Source organism: Otolemur garnettii, unplaced genomic scaffold (genome assembly GCF_000181295.1).
Source record: "Otolemur garnettii isolate 467f Iridium unplaced genomic scaffold, OtoGar3 scaffold00202, whole genome shotgun sequence".
NCBI lineage: Eukaryota > Metazoa > Chordata > Mammalia > Primates > Galagidae > Otolemur > Otolemur garnettii.
Genome location: NW_003852597.1, coordinates 400,260 through 412,698, shown reverse-complemented (window position 1 = coordinate 412,698; position 12,439 = coordinate 400,260). Strand labels below are relative to the sequence as shown.

The 12,439-nt window shown below is 38.5% G+C and overlaps 1 protein-coding gene and 1 pseudogene across 1 annotated transcript in view; both read right to left on the bottom strand.

Moving 5' to 3' along the window:
• Positions 1-1,988, bottom strand: part of LOC105888137 — a 10,083-nt pseudogene extending 8,095 nt beyond the window's left edge.
• Positions 1-12,439, bottom strand: part of ZSWIM5 (zinc finger SWIM-type containing 5) — a 184,305-nt gene that overhangs the window by 80,067 nt on the left and 91,799 nt on the right. The window lies entirely within an intron of this gene.

The window sequence follows — 12,439 nt, the reverse complement described above, 5'->3', positions numbered from 1 at the left end:
CCCGCCACCTTAGGTGTACGTGGCTGGCGCCTTAGCCGGTTGAGCTATAGGCGCCGAGCCCATAGTTCACTTTTAAATGAGGATGTAGTATCCTGTATCCTAAACAATATATTAACAAGTTGAAGTAAAAATTAATGGTTAAATGATCTACTTTATTTAAAATCAAATCAAATTTATGTGAGAATTAGTCACTATTTTCTTTCTTTCTTTTTTTTTTTTTTCTTTTCTGGACAAGTTTTTCATGTTGCCAGGATTTTTCTGCTGATTCTTCTTCATCAGTGTTTTCTTTTATCTGTTTCCTTGCCCTAATTTTCCTTGCACTTCCTCTTGCTCTTTAAGTTACCGTGCCTCTCTGTACTAGGGTTTTCATGAGTCCTGTTAGTATCAGATCAGAAGGATGAGAAGATAGAAGAGCAACAAGGGGGAAAAAAGAGAGAGAAAGGAGAGGGGGTGAGTAAAAGGGAATATTGACAAAAAGAAGAGAGGCACAGAAAGAGGGTGACAGGAGCAATGTAGGTGTACAGTACACCCAACGTTAAAAACCCCCAACTTCTGGGGGTGCCAGGTTGAGTGGTTCCCTTGACGTCAGCAGCTCTTTCCTAGCCTGTTCAGACACAGTACCCCACCTCCACCAAGTAGAGAGGAAAGATAAAAATGCTATAAATCAAACCAAAACAAGCAAACAGAAACTTTATGGGATAAAATTGGGGGAAAAACCAAATAATAGGAGTAAAAACACGAGCAAAAATGAAGTTCTAATTGTTAAAGAAGGCAACAATGGAAAATTATATTTAAACAAGAAAAATGAAGAAAGAAAAGAAAGAAAAAAAGGGGAAAATCTAGAGGGGAAATGTTGAAATTTAAAAAAACAACAAAACAAAACAAAAACCAAAAAGAAAGCAGTATATATATATATCTTGCTGAATATTGTCTGGGCAACGGGTGATCTTCTGGGGTACAAGATGTTAATTACAATGCTGAAATGGCTATATGTGATGGAGACTGGAGGCCTCTGCTGCTTTCTCAAACCCCACAGAGTGGAGAGCATAAATCTCTCCTCAGCCCACGTAAAAGGCACTTTAAATTGCTAACCTTGGCTAAGCAAAAGTTTTCTCAGGAAAGCACTTGTCACTGGGATCACTCCTGAAGTGGCTGTTCACTTACCCAGTGTGCCAAAACCAGTCTCACTCTATGCCCTGAGGGCCAGGGCTATAAGGTGTCTCAGTCCCCGCCTTTAGGCTGCTCAGTCACTAGATTACTGAGATCTCTCGCCAGATCCTTGCTCTGCGACCCTGAGGGCGGAGCTTGCCAGGGCAGTTCTCCCACAGTGGTTCCGTGCAGCCCATAGCTGAACACTATTAGCCCCGTCCAGCTCAGCGGCTTAGTGTGGGGCCCTAGACAATGCTTAAAGTCCTCCACACTCTTGCCCAAGTTCTCCCAAGATAATTCAACTGAGTGCCAAGTCTAAAAAAAACCTAAAACAGCTCACAGGTAAAGCCTTTCCAGTTTGCAATCTCACTGCTGCTATACTTACAGCTGCCAGCGGGATTAGACAGAAGGAGCACACGCACCCACTTGTCAGTTCTTCACTGCTTCTGTCTTCCTCATGGGGTCCAGAAGTCTGTTGCTGACTCCCTGTGCCCCAAAGGGATGTTTCTGGGTAGATCCCAGCAGCCAGAGATGCCTGTAGTCCTCTGTCCCCAGTCTCACCGTGCCCAGTTGCAAGGAAGCTGTTACTTGGTCACCATTTTGCTCCTCAATAAATAAAGTGCCAACACTTTCTGCTACTCCAGCACCTTTATGTCCCAAGATCACTGGGAAACACCTTTGAGGATAAGCTCCACTCAGTTTACAGATCTAACAAACTGCAGTGGCAACCATGGAACATCACAAGCCTTTGAGAGTACCACTTCTACTTCCTCTATGGAAAGAGGTTTTCCACTCTCCCAGACAAATGTAGCCTTGCACTTAATAACTTGGTTCACCATATACATGGGTTCATGTCAGCACAAGTTATTAATATTCTAATGCAGTTTTTGTTAACGTGAAGGGAATAAGAGACAACTTCTCTAACAGCTAAGTTTCATGGTGGCTGAAAATCAGATGTATTCTTAATGAGTCCCAGACTACTCGGGAGCATTTAGCACATCGTTAAGTCCACAAAAGGGATACATGAAAATTTCAAGTAAGAGTGATGTCAATGTGGAAAAGTGTAGGCATCAAACCCTTAAGTCTAAAAGGTGAGCAGAAACATTCTATCTTACCAGTTCAGTGTTTTAGGCAGACTTGGCCTGCAATAGGGCAAGGCTTTCTCTATGTATTGTTCATCACTATAAAATTTCTTTTCTTTTCTTTTTTTTTTTTTTTTGAGACAGAGCCTCAAGCTGTCGACCTCTGGGTGGAGTGCCGTGGCATCACAGCTCACAGCAACCTCCAACTCCTGGGCTCAAGCGAGTCTCCTGCCTCCGCCTCCTAAGTAGCTGGGACCACAGGCGCCTGCCACAACGCCCAGCTATTTTTTGGTTGCAGCCATCATTGTTGTTTGGTGGGCTGGGACTGGATTCAAACCTGCCACCTTAGGTGTATGTGGCTGGTGCCTTAGCCACTTGAGCCACAGGCACTGAGCCTCATCACTATAAAATTAAAAAAAAAAAAAAACCAACACTTTGGTTATAGCATACACACACACAAAGCCAAAAAACTGGACCTCAGCTTACACTTTCTAAGAGGCGAGGCTGGCCTAGATCACCTCCATGCAGAAATAATATGATTCTATAGTGACTATTAACTGAATCTCCCACAGTGTTGAATACAGAACTTTGCATATTACCATATTCACTCCTATGAAGAAACAATATGATTCTATAGTGACTATCAACTGAATCTCCCACAATGTTAGATATAGAACTTTGAGTATTACCAGTACTTACTAAATGCTGACAAAGCAGCATTTGATGTTATATATGATATCATGTAACATAACATATAACTAAAGCTCTTTTATTGAGAATTTATGAATGCCTCCTATGTGTTAGGCTCTGTTATATGCACTAACTTATTTAATTATCATAATTTTATGAATTTAATAGTAGTTATGATGGTTAATTTTATGTGTTAATTTGACTAGGCTACAGTACCCAGTTTTCCTAATCCAGGTGGTGTTGTGCAGGTATTTCATAGATGTACTTAAAAACTATAATTGGTTCACTTTAAAAGAGATTATCTTCAATAATGTGAGTGATTTTAAAAGAGATTATCTTCAATAATGTGAGAGGGTCTCATCCAATCAATTGAAATGCTTTTTTTTTTTTTTTCTGTTTTTGTTGAGACAGAGTTTCACTGTGTTGCCCAGGTTAGAGTGCCAGAGCATAAGCATAGTTCATAGTAACCTCAAACTCCTGGGTCCAAGTGATCCTACTGTCTCAGCCTCCTGAGTAGCTGGGACTACTTGCCCACAACAATACCCAGCTAATTTTTCTATTTTTCGTAGAGACAGTGTCTTGCTCTTGCTCAGTTGATCCTCTCACCTCAGCTTCCCAGTGTGCCAGGATTACAGGTGTGAACCACTGCACTCGCCTGAAATGCCTTTTAGGCAAAATTGAGGTTTCTCTGAGAAAGAAGAGATTCTGCCTAAAGACTGCAGCATCAGATCCTACCCAAGAGTTTCCAGCCTGCCCTACAGGTTTTAAACTTGTCTGTTCCTGTAACTGCATAGGCCCAGTTCCTTGAAATAAATCCGATCTATTTATATAACTCCTACCAGTTCTGTTTCTCTGGAAAACAATGATTACCATGGTATTATTATTCCTACTTTCTATATGAAGAAATAAAGCACACAGAAGTTAAATAACTTGCTCAATACCACATTTAACTAATTGAATTATAAACCATAAACCAACACAACTAGAAATATTAGTAGAAAATACACATAACTTTCAGGGTGGGCATGGGAGGCTGGGGCAGGAGGACTACTTAAGGCTAGGAGTTTAAGTAAGTTTAGTTTAGTAAGCTATGGTCATGTCACTGTGCTCTAGAGTGAGATTTCCCCATCTCAAAAAAAAAAAAAAAGAAAAAAAAGAGAGAGAGCTAGAGAAAGTAAAAAGAAAAAAATTTTTCCAGTGTATTATAATCCTAAAATTTCAGTTTTGGGAGCATTTCTAATGGTTTGAACCTTCTAGGTTAATCTAGAATTAGAGCCAAAATGTTAAGTAACAGTTCAGATTCCAGCTGTCTTGACAATAGGTCAATGTTCAAGCAACTGAGAAACTTATACATGGCTCCCTCGAGGCTTTGGCTAAGGCTCATGATTCTCTTGGGAACATGTTCATCTCAGTTAGCTAAATGTCTGGGTTCCACAGTTATATTAACTCTGATATAGCTCATGCTCCAGGCTTGGGCCCATGTGAAGGAGAAGGTACTGAGTGGCTCTGTGTAAGTGTCCTTGCTGGAAGATCCTTTTGTTGTTCCTATCTCTTAGAATGTAATTGGAAAAGCCGTTTCAAATATTTGTATTCCTTGCCTTACTGTAACCTAGTGACATTTTTCAAAAAGTTTAATTGCTCCTGAGACTAAAGCTACATAGAACAGGTTGAATGTAGTTGTTTCTTTCCCACTGCTGCAAACCTACTGCCATAAACAAGTCCATCAATAATCTACTGATTTATGGAAACATATAGGAGCCTGGTTTTCAAAAATCTTTACTGAATCCAGCATGTAGTATAATTATAGAGTACCCACTGTCTGCTCTGACATTTTACTTTTTATTTAGATGTTTTTAGACAAAAAAATATATAGAGAGCAGTATCACAAGTCACCATGCATCCATTACTCAGCATCAACAATTAGTGGCACAAAGATAAATTTATGTAATCTTTACCCTTCACCAACTCCTTCTCCACAGGCTCCATGGATTATATTGAAGCAAATCCTAGAAATACCATTTCATTGGTCAATACCTCTGTATGACTCTAAAAGAACTTAAAAATAATTCCTTAAAATCAACTATCCAGTGTTCAGATGTTCATAATTAATACTTTCTAAAAACAAAACAGGCGTTGTTTAAATTGGGATGCAAACAAGATCCAGACATTTACTTTGGTGGTTTAATCTCTTAAAACTACAAGTTCTCTTCTTTCTGAGCACTCCAATTTTTTTTTTTTTTGAGGTAGAGTCTCACTTTGTTGCCCTTGATAGAGTGCCGTGGCTTCACAGCTCACAGTAACCTCAAACTCTTGGGCTTAAGTGATTCTCCTGCCTCAGCCTCCCAAGTAGCTGGGACTACGGTGCCCGCCACAATGCCTGGTATTTTTTTTATTGCAGATGTCATTGTTGTTTAGCTGGCCCAGGCCAAGTTTGAACCTGTCTGCCTAGGTATATGTGGCTGGTGCCCTAACCACTGTGCTACAGGTGCCAAGCAGCACCCCAATTATTTATTGAAAAATATTTAATAGTGAGCTCTAGAGACTTATCAGATTCAGATTTTTTTGTTGAAATTGCTTTATAGGTTGTGTTATATACTTTTGGAAAACACATAATGCCTGATTATCTTTCCTTTAGTACTAAGCAGTGGGTTCTAGTATTGTTGGCCTGATTCATATATTATAAAGTTCCTTGTCAGGTAGTCACCTAAAGGCTTTAACAGTCACTGATGATCACTGCCTTGACCTACTATTTCATTAGGGGTAGCTTTATTTTTTATTTATAGTTTTGATTCTTAATATCCTTATCTTTAAAATAAGGGGGAAAAACATATAAAGTGGCTAGCTCAGTGACCGGGAACATAGTAAACTCTTAACAAAAAAGGTACCGAAACGGCCACTACAAAAATTGATTTGAACTTATGGAAAAAACAACTACTTTATAGACTAATTTTTCCCAAGTATCATCTTTGTGATAATCCTTCATATATATTTTCCTGAAATACAAAAAGAAAACACATATCTTGTGAAATCATCTTACTTATCAAATATTCAAATGCCCAAGAATGATAGGCTTGTATGTTTTGTTAACACATAATATTTACACACATTTATAGGGTACACGTGATATTTTGACATATGCATACAATGTATAATGATCAAATTAGGGTATTTAGAATATCCACCACCTATTTCTTTGTGCTGGAAATATTGTAAACCTAGCTATTTTGAAATTATACAATATATTGCTGTTAACTATAGTTCCTGTACTGTACTACTGCCTGGAACTTATTCCTTCTATGTGTATGTTTGTGAAGATCTGGTCTATTTTTTTTAAATTTCAGGATATTATGGGGGTAAATAGTTTGCTCACCCATTCACATCAACATTTACTGTTTTTTGCCTTATTAACAATGGCCATTCTTGGCTGGACACAGTGGTTCATGCTTATAATTCCAACACTCTGGGAGACTGAGGTGGATAGATTGTTTGAGCTTAGGAGCTAGAGACCAGCCTGAGCAAGAAAAAGATTCCATCTCTAAAAATAGCTGGGCATTGTGTAGGGTGCCTATATTCCCAGCTACACAGCAGGCTGAGGCAAGAGGATTGCTTGAGCACAACAGTTTGAGGTTGCTATTGAGCTATGATGCTACGGCACTCTACTAAGGTCAACAGTATGTTGGCTATGGGTCTGTCATATATAGCATTTATTATTTTAAGGTATGTTTATCCTATGCCTAGTTTTTTGAGGGTTTTATCAGGAAAAGGGTACCAGATTTTGTTAAATGCTTTTTCTACAACTATTGAGATAATCATATAGTTTTTGTTTTTAATTTTGTTTATGTGATGAATCTCATTTACTGATTTGCATATATTAAACCATCCTTCTATCCCTAGGATAAAACTCACTTGATTATGGTGAATTATAATTTTGATGTGCTATTGGACTCTGTTTGCTAATATTTTGTTAAGGATTTTTGCATCTATGTTCATGAGAGATATTGGTCTCTAATTTTTTAGAGTAGGATAAGTTAGGATATATTCCCTCCTTTTCAATGTTATAGAACAGTTTCTATAGGATAGGTGCCAGTTTTTCTCTGTAGGTCTGATGAAATTCAGTTGGGAATCCACTGGATCCTGGGCTCTTTTTTTTTTGAGACAGAGTTTCACTATGTTACCCTCGGTAGAGTACCGTGGCATCACAGTACAACCTCCAACTCTTGGGCTTAAGTGATTCTCTTGCCTCAGCTTCCCAAGTAGCTGGGACTACAGGCACCCACCACAATGCCCAACTAGTTTTAGAGATGGGGGTCTCGCTCTGGCTCAGGCTGAGTGCTGTCACCCTGGTTAGAGTGCTGTGACATCACAGCTCATAGCAACCTCCAACTCCTGGGCTTAGGCAACTCTCTTGCCTCAGCCTCCTAAATAGCTGGGACTACGGGCACCCACCACAATACCTGGCTATTTTTCTGTTGCAGTTGTCATTGTTTGTTAGCTGGCCCAGGCTAGGTTCGAACCTACCACCTTTGATGTATGTGGCTAGTGTGACCACTGTGCACAGGCGCCAAGCTGGGCTATTTTTTTAATTAGGAGATTTGTTATTATTGCTTTAGTCTTTCTACTTGTTATTAGTTTGTTCAGGATTTCTGTTTCTTCCTGATTTAAGCTTGAGAGGTTGTTTCTAAAACTTTATCCATTTCCTCCAGATTTTCTAGGGGTGGGTGTGTATGTGTGTGTGCACGTGTAGAAGTTTTCAGAGTAGTCTTGGATGGCATTTTGTGTTCCTATAGTATCTGTTGTAATGTTTCTTTTTCTTTTATTTCTTTCTTTCTTCTTTTTTTTTTTTCAGACAGAGTCTTATTCTTTTGCCCTGGGTGGAGTGCCCTGGAGTCACAGCTCACAGCAACCTCAACCTCTTGGGCTTGAGCAATCCTCCTGCCTCACCTTCCGAAGTAGCTGGGACTATAGGTGCCCATCCAACTAGTTTTTTATTTATTTATTTTTGAGACAAAGTCTTACTTTGTTGCCCTTGGTAAAATGCCATGACATCATAGCTCACAGCAACCTCAAACACTTGGGCTCAAACAATCCTCTTGCCTAGTTTTTTCATTTTTAGTAGAGATGGGGTCTCACCCTTGCTTAGGCTGGTCTTGAACTCTTGAGCTCAAGCAATCCATCCACCTCCAAGCCTCCCAGAGTGCTAGGATTACAGGCATAAGCTATTGTAACTGGCCTAGTTTTTCTATTTCTAGTAATGATAGGGTCTTACACTTGCTCAGGCTGGTCTCCCAACTCCTGAACTAGGCATTTTTAAGCTCTTTTACATATATCATTTAATCCTCACCACAAGATTATGTGCTCAGTACTATTATTATGCCTATTTTTTCTTGGTAAAAAAACTAAGGCAGACTTAGGGTTTAAACCTAGAAAGTCTGGCTTTGGAGTCTAAGCTCCTAACAAGCACATTTTATTTTCCCTTATAACACTTCTAAAACATCAAGCTCATTTTCTTAGATTAGGAAAATCAGATGATGTCTGGAGTTGCTTCTTTAAAAATTTTTAAAAATTAAGACATTTTTAAATCATGCTAACTCAATTTTAATTGGTTATACATAGCCAGCTACTGTGATAATCCACTGAATTACTAAACTGAGAGCAAAGTGGAATCCTAACAGGGACAAATGGCAGAGAATAATCAAGATGTAATCTCCTGGGCAGATTCAATTTGATAACCAAAAAATCATAGGACTTACGTTTCCCTTTCTCATTCTTATAGAACTGTGACCTATTCATCTTATATATCTGCTACCTAATAAAGTCTGCCACAGGATAAACATTTATAAAAGCACTGAACTGAACTGCTTAAAATCCTTCAATGGTTTCCCAATAATTATATGATAAAGTTCGAACTTCTTTCTGTGCTTTCTTTCTGTCTCTTCAGACTTGCTTTCTACCACTTTTCAATACACTAAACACATCATATTTCTTGCAGATTCTTGACTATGCTATGTTTTCTCTATTTTCTTAGCCTTTATGTCTTTGCATGTGAAGTCTCCTATAACAGGCATATATGATCTTCTCACCTCCTCATCCTAATTCTTGACTCAAAGGAGTCCCTACTCTGGGAAGTCTTCCTTGACATCTTTGGACAACTAGTTAAGTGCTTCTTCCTGAACTCTCATTTTTCATCAGTCATATCTCTATTATAGCATTTGACATCAATGTAATTAATAGTTTTCATGTTTGTCTTTTCCTTTAGATTATTAATTTCTTGAAAGTGTTGTATCTTTTTCATCTCCATATTTTCATCTTGGACACATGTGCACACGTGTAAGGACATAATAACTCACTGTTTATGGATGAATGAATGAATAAATGAACACTAGCCTGAGTCTTTAATATACATAATGATATTTACCATTCCCAGAGGGTTAACTACATTTATAAAATTCCTGACTTTGTGATTACAATTAAATCAGCCAATATTTAAACAAGTTTACTGGGATGGTGCACAAATAATTTGTATACATGTTAATTATATTGAAGTACCAAGATTATTTCCCATAACTCATGTTTATACTGCAAATGGACAGCTGTCATGTTCTGCCAATTTTTATAACTTATTTTTAAAAATGTAGCATATGAGCAGTGTGTTGGGGGGCCTAGTGCAGCTACACATGAACCCTTTCCCCTCCTCCTCCACTTCCTTTCCTCCTAAGACAAAGACACAAAGGATCTGGCTACCCTCACCGATACCCCTAGATGTGATGCCCACAGATGTTTGTGCCAAAGACCCTAACTTTCAAGGTAGGCTGTGGAATGTGCGCACCCATACAGCTCCATATAAACAGGGTCTCTAACTGCCCCAGAGTGCAGATGCCACCTTTACACTGCCCAGACAGGTCACCCTCCCTTTTCAATAAACCTGGACTAAACTTCTCCAATCCCCTCCGGTCTCATTTCTGGGTACCACTGCTTATACCTTTCGTACTTTTATTAGCTAACAATACTGGATACTTACTACATGCTAGATAATATTTTTGTTCTAAGTGCCTTACATATATTAACTAATTAAATTCTCACAACAACCCTACAAAGTAGGTTCAGTTGTTATCCTCCTTTTCCAGACAAGGAAAGTGAGGATCAGAGAGATAAAAGAAATTATCTAAGATCACACAATCTATAAAACAGAAGTAAAATTTGAGCACTGGTAGTCTGGCTCCAAAGCCTATACTCTTAATCATGACAATATATTTAATGACTCTGCTGTTTAAATTACTTTATAAAGGTAATTAGTAAGTGCAATTCCACCAAGACAGAGTTCTGCACTAATAACTAGTAAACTCTGACTTGTCATTTGCCAGGTTTTCTGGGCAAATGGTTAAGGCATCTGAAACTAACAAGTGCTGTGATGTCACAGAATGAAGATGTCCTCATAAACTCATCTGTACAAGACTCGACAGCATAGTGAGTGAATCATCTGCTTAAAGTTCTAAAGGAAAACACTTCTCAGTATAGCCCTCAGTCACCATTCAAAGTCTTTTATGTTTCTAAGTACAAGAGAGCCTCTAGTAAAGCTGGGCAATTAGAACCACTTTGCTCATTGCTCTTTTGATTCAACATGCCCCTAGGCAGGTGTTAATGCCTGAAAATGAATGTCATTTCAGCCAATGAAAGGGAAAAGAAGAGCCACGGCTGTGGTTTACAAAAGAATAATTTTTCTCATAGTCAGTTAAAATATACACATAACATATATGCATATATAATAAAATATATGCAAATATATAAACTTACTCCTTTGAATGAGAATGCTTCCTCCTGAATAAATTTGATTTTGATGAAACTGCATAATGTAAATTAAATCTTTCCACTTAATTCCTGTCTGTTGGAAGGCCACAGTAGTATAACAGCAGAAAATAAAGCAGCCACTTTTTCTCTCCTTTCTATCATCTAGTAAAACAGAAGTCCAGAGAAAGCTTAAAACAGTAAGGGTAACATCCATAAAGTAATTAATTTCCTTTCCAGAAAGTCTTCCTCAAAAACTGGGTAATTACTGCCTAAAATAAGAGCACTGGTATGGCTCTGTGGACTAATACCATGATACAAAGAGATCAGGAAGGAGAATGTTTGAGCTGTAATTCCAGTACTCCTAAAATTCCTCTTGCCTCAGTTTCTTAATTATGCAGATAGACATACTATACTTCTTCACATATCAGTCTCATGTGAAAGTAATTTGCAAAGAACACATTTCCCAAAGGTATCATTTATTCAGTAGCAATCCCAACTGGCCAGGGCCATGCCTACAAGAAGCAGATGGTGTTCACACACTGGGTAAAGGTGTAAGAGGTTGCAAAGTGAGTAGTAATGTTGTTATTCAGGATTATAAATGATGATTCCCCATTACCCTGAGAGCTACTTAGTTTGTTTTTATTAAAGAGGTGACCCTAAGCTTCTCAGAGCAGCTGAATAAGCTGGAGGGTCCTTGTTGTGGCCAGCCATCTGCTCTTCTCCCAGACTTCTCTGACAAATCAAGAGGTTTTTCCTATATTAACCACTGAAGAACAGCCATGGCCCTTCTCAGTAGCAGCTTCAACAGGCAGTGGTCTCTGCTCTCCATCTGTGCCAGCAACCACGGTTAAAGAAGAATAATGTTTCCTAAGCCCAGGCATTCACTTATAGCAATAACCCTGCATTACCTGGTATGCCAGTATTCTTGTACTTAAATCCCCATAAGGAAATTAGGTCTATATTTTAAAAGACTGAGGGTTTAAAAAAAAATTAGAAACATTTTATGTAGAAAAAAGATAAAATGGGAAGAATCTGTCTGGAAAAATTCATGTAAAAATCCAACAGCATAATTACTTTAAAAACAATAATTTCATTTCTCCCCTTACAACTTTGTGGCACATAAGACTTATAGAACAAGTTATCTTATATGCTGATGGATAACCAATCTATTCTGAACTACAGACTGGATGCTTCCTTTTCAGTTCACAGATTTGAACACAGATTGGAAAAAAATACCACCATCATCAATCAGCTCTCTGCAGAAATAATATACATATATACAAGGTATATATGCAGCCAAAATGGATAAGAGAGACATATGCCTACCACCCGGGTTACTGAATATTCTAACAGAAAAAAGGGCAACATAGGGTAAACTGGTTTCAGAAATTACTCTGCTTGGTTCAGTAGCCTACATCAATGGGGGGAGGGGGAGACTAAACAATAAAGTGCTTTTCAGAAGAAATAGATATATAAAGCTTTATCAACAACAATATTGAATGAGTAAATGTTTATTTTTGAGAGTTTTCAAAACAGCATTCAAATTTAAAGAACTAAAAAAATTGGCTCAGCACCTATAGCTCAGCACCTAGGGTGCCAGCCACATGTACTGGAGCTGGCGGGTTCAAATCCAGCCAGGGCCTGCCAAACAACAATGACACCTGCAACCAAAAAAATAGCCAGGTGTTGTGGCAGGTGCCTGTGGTCCCAGCTACTTGGGAGGCTAAGGAAAG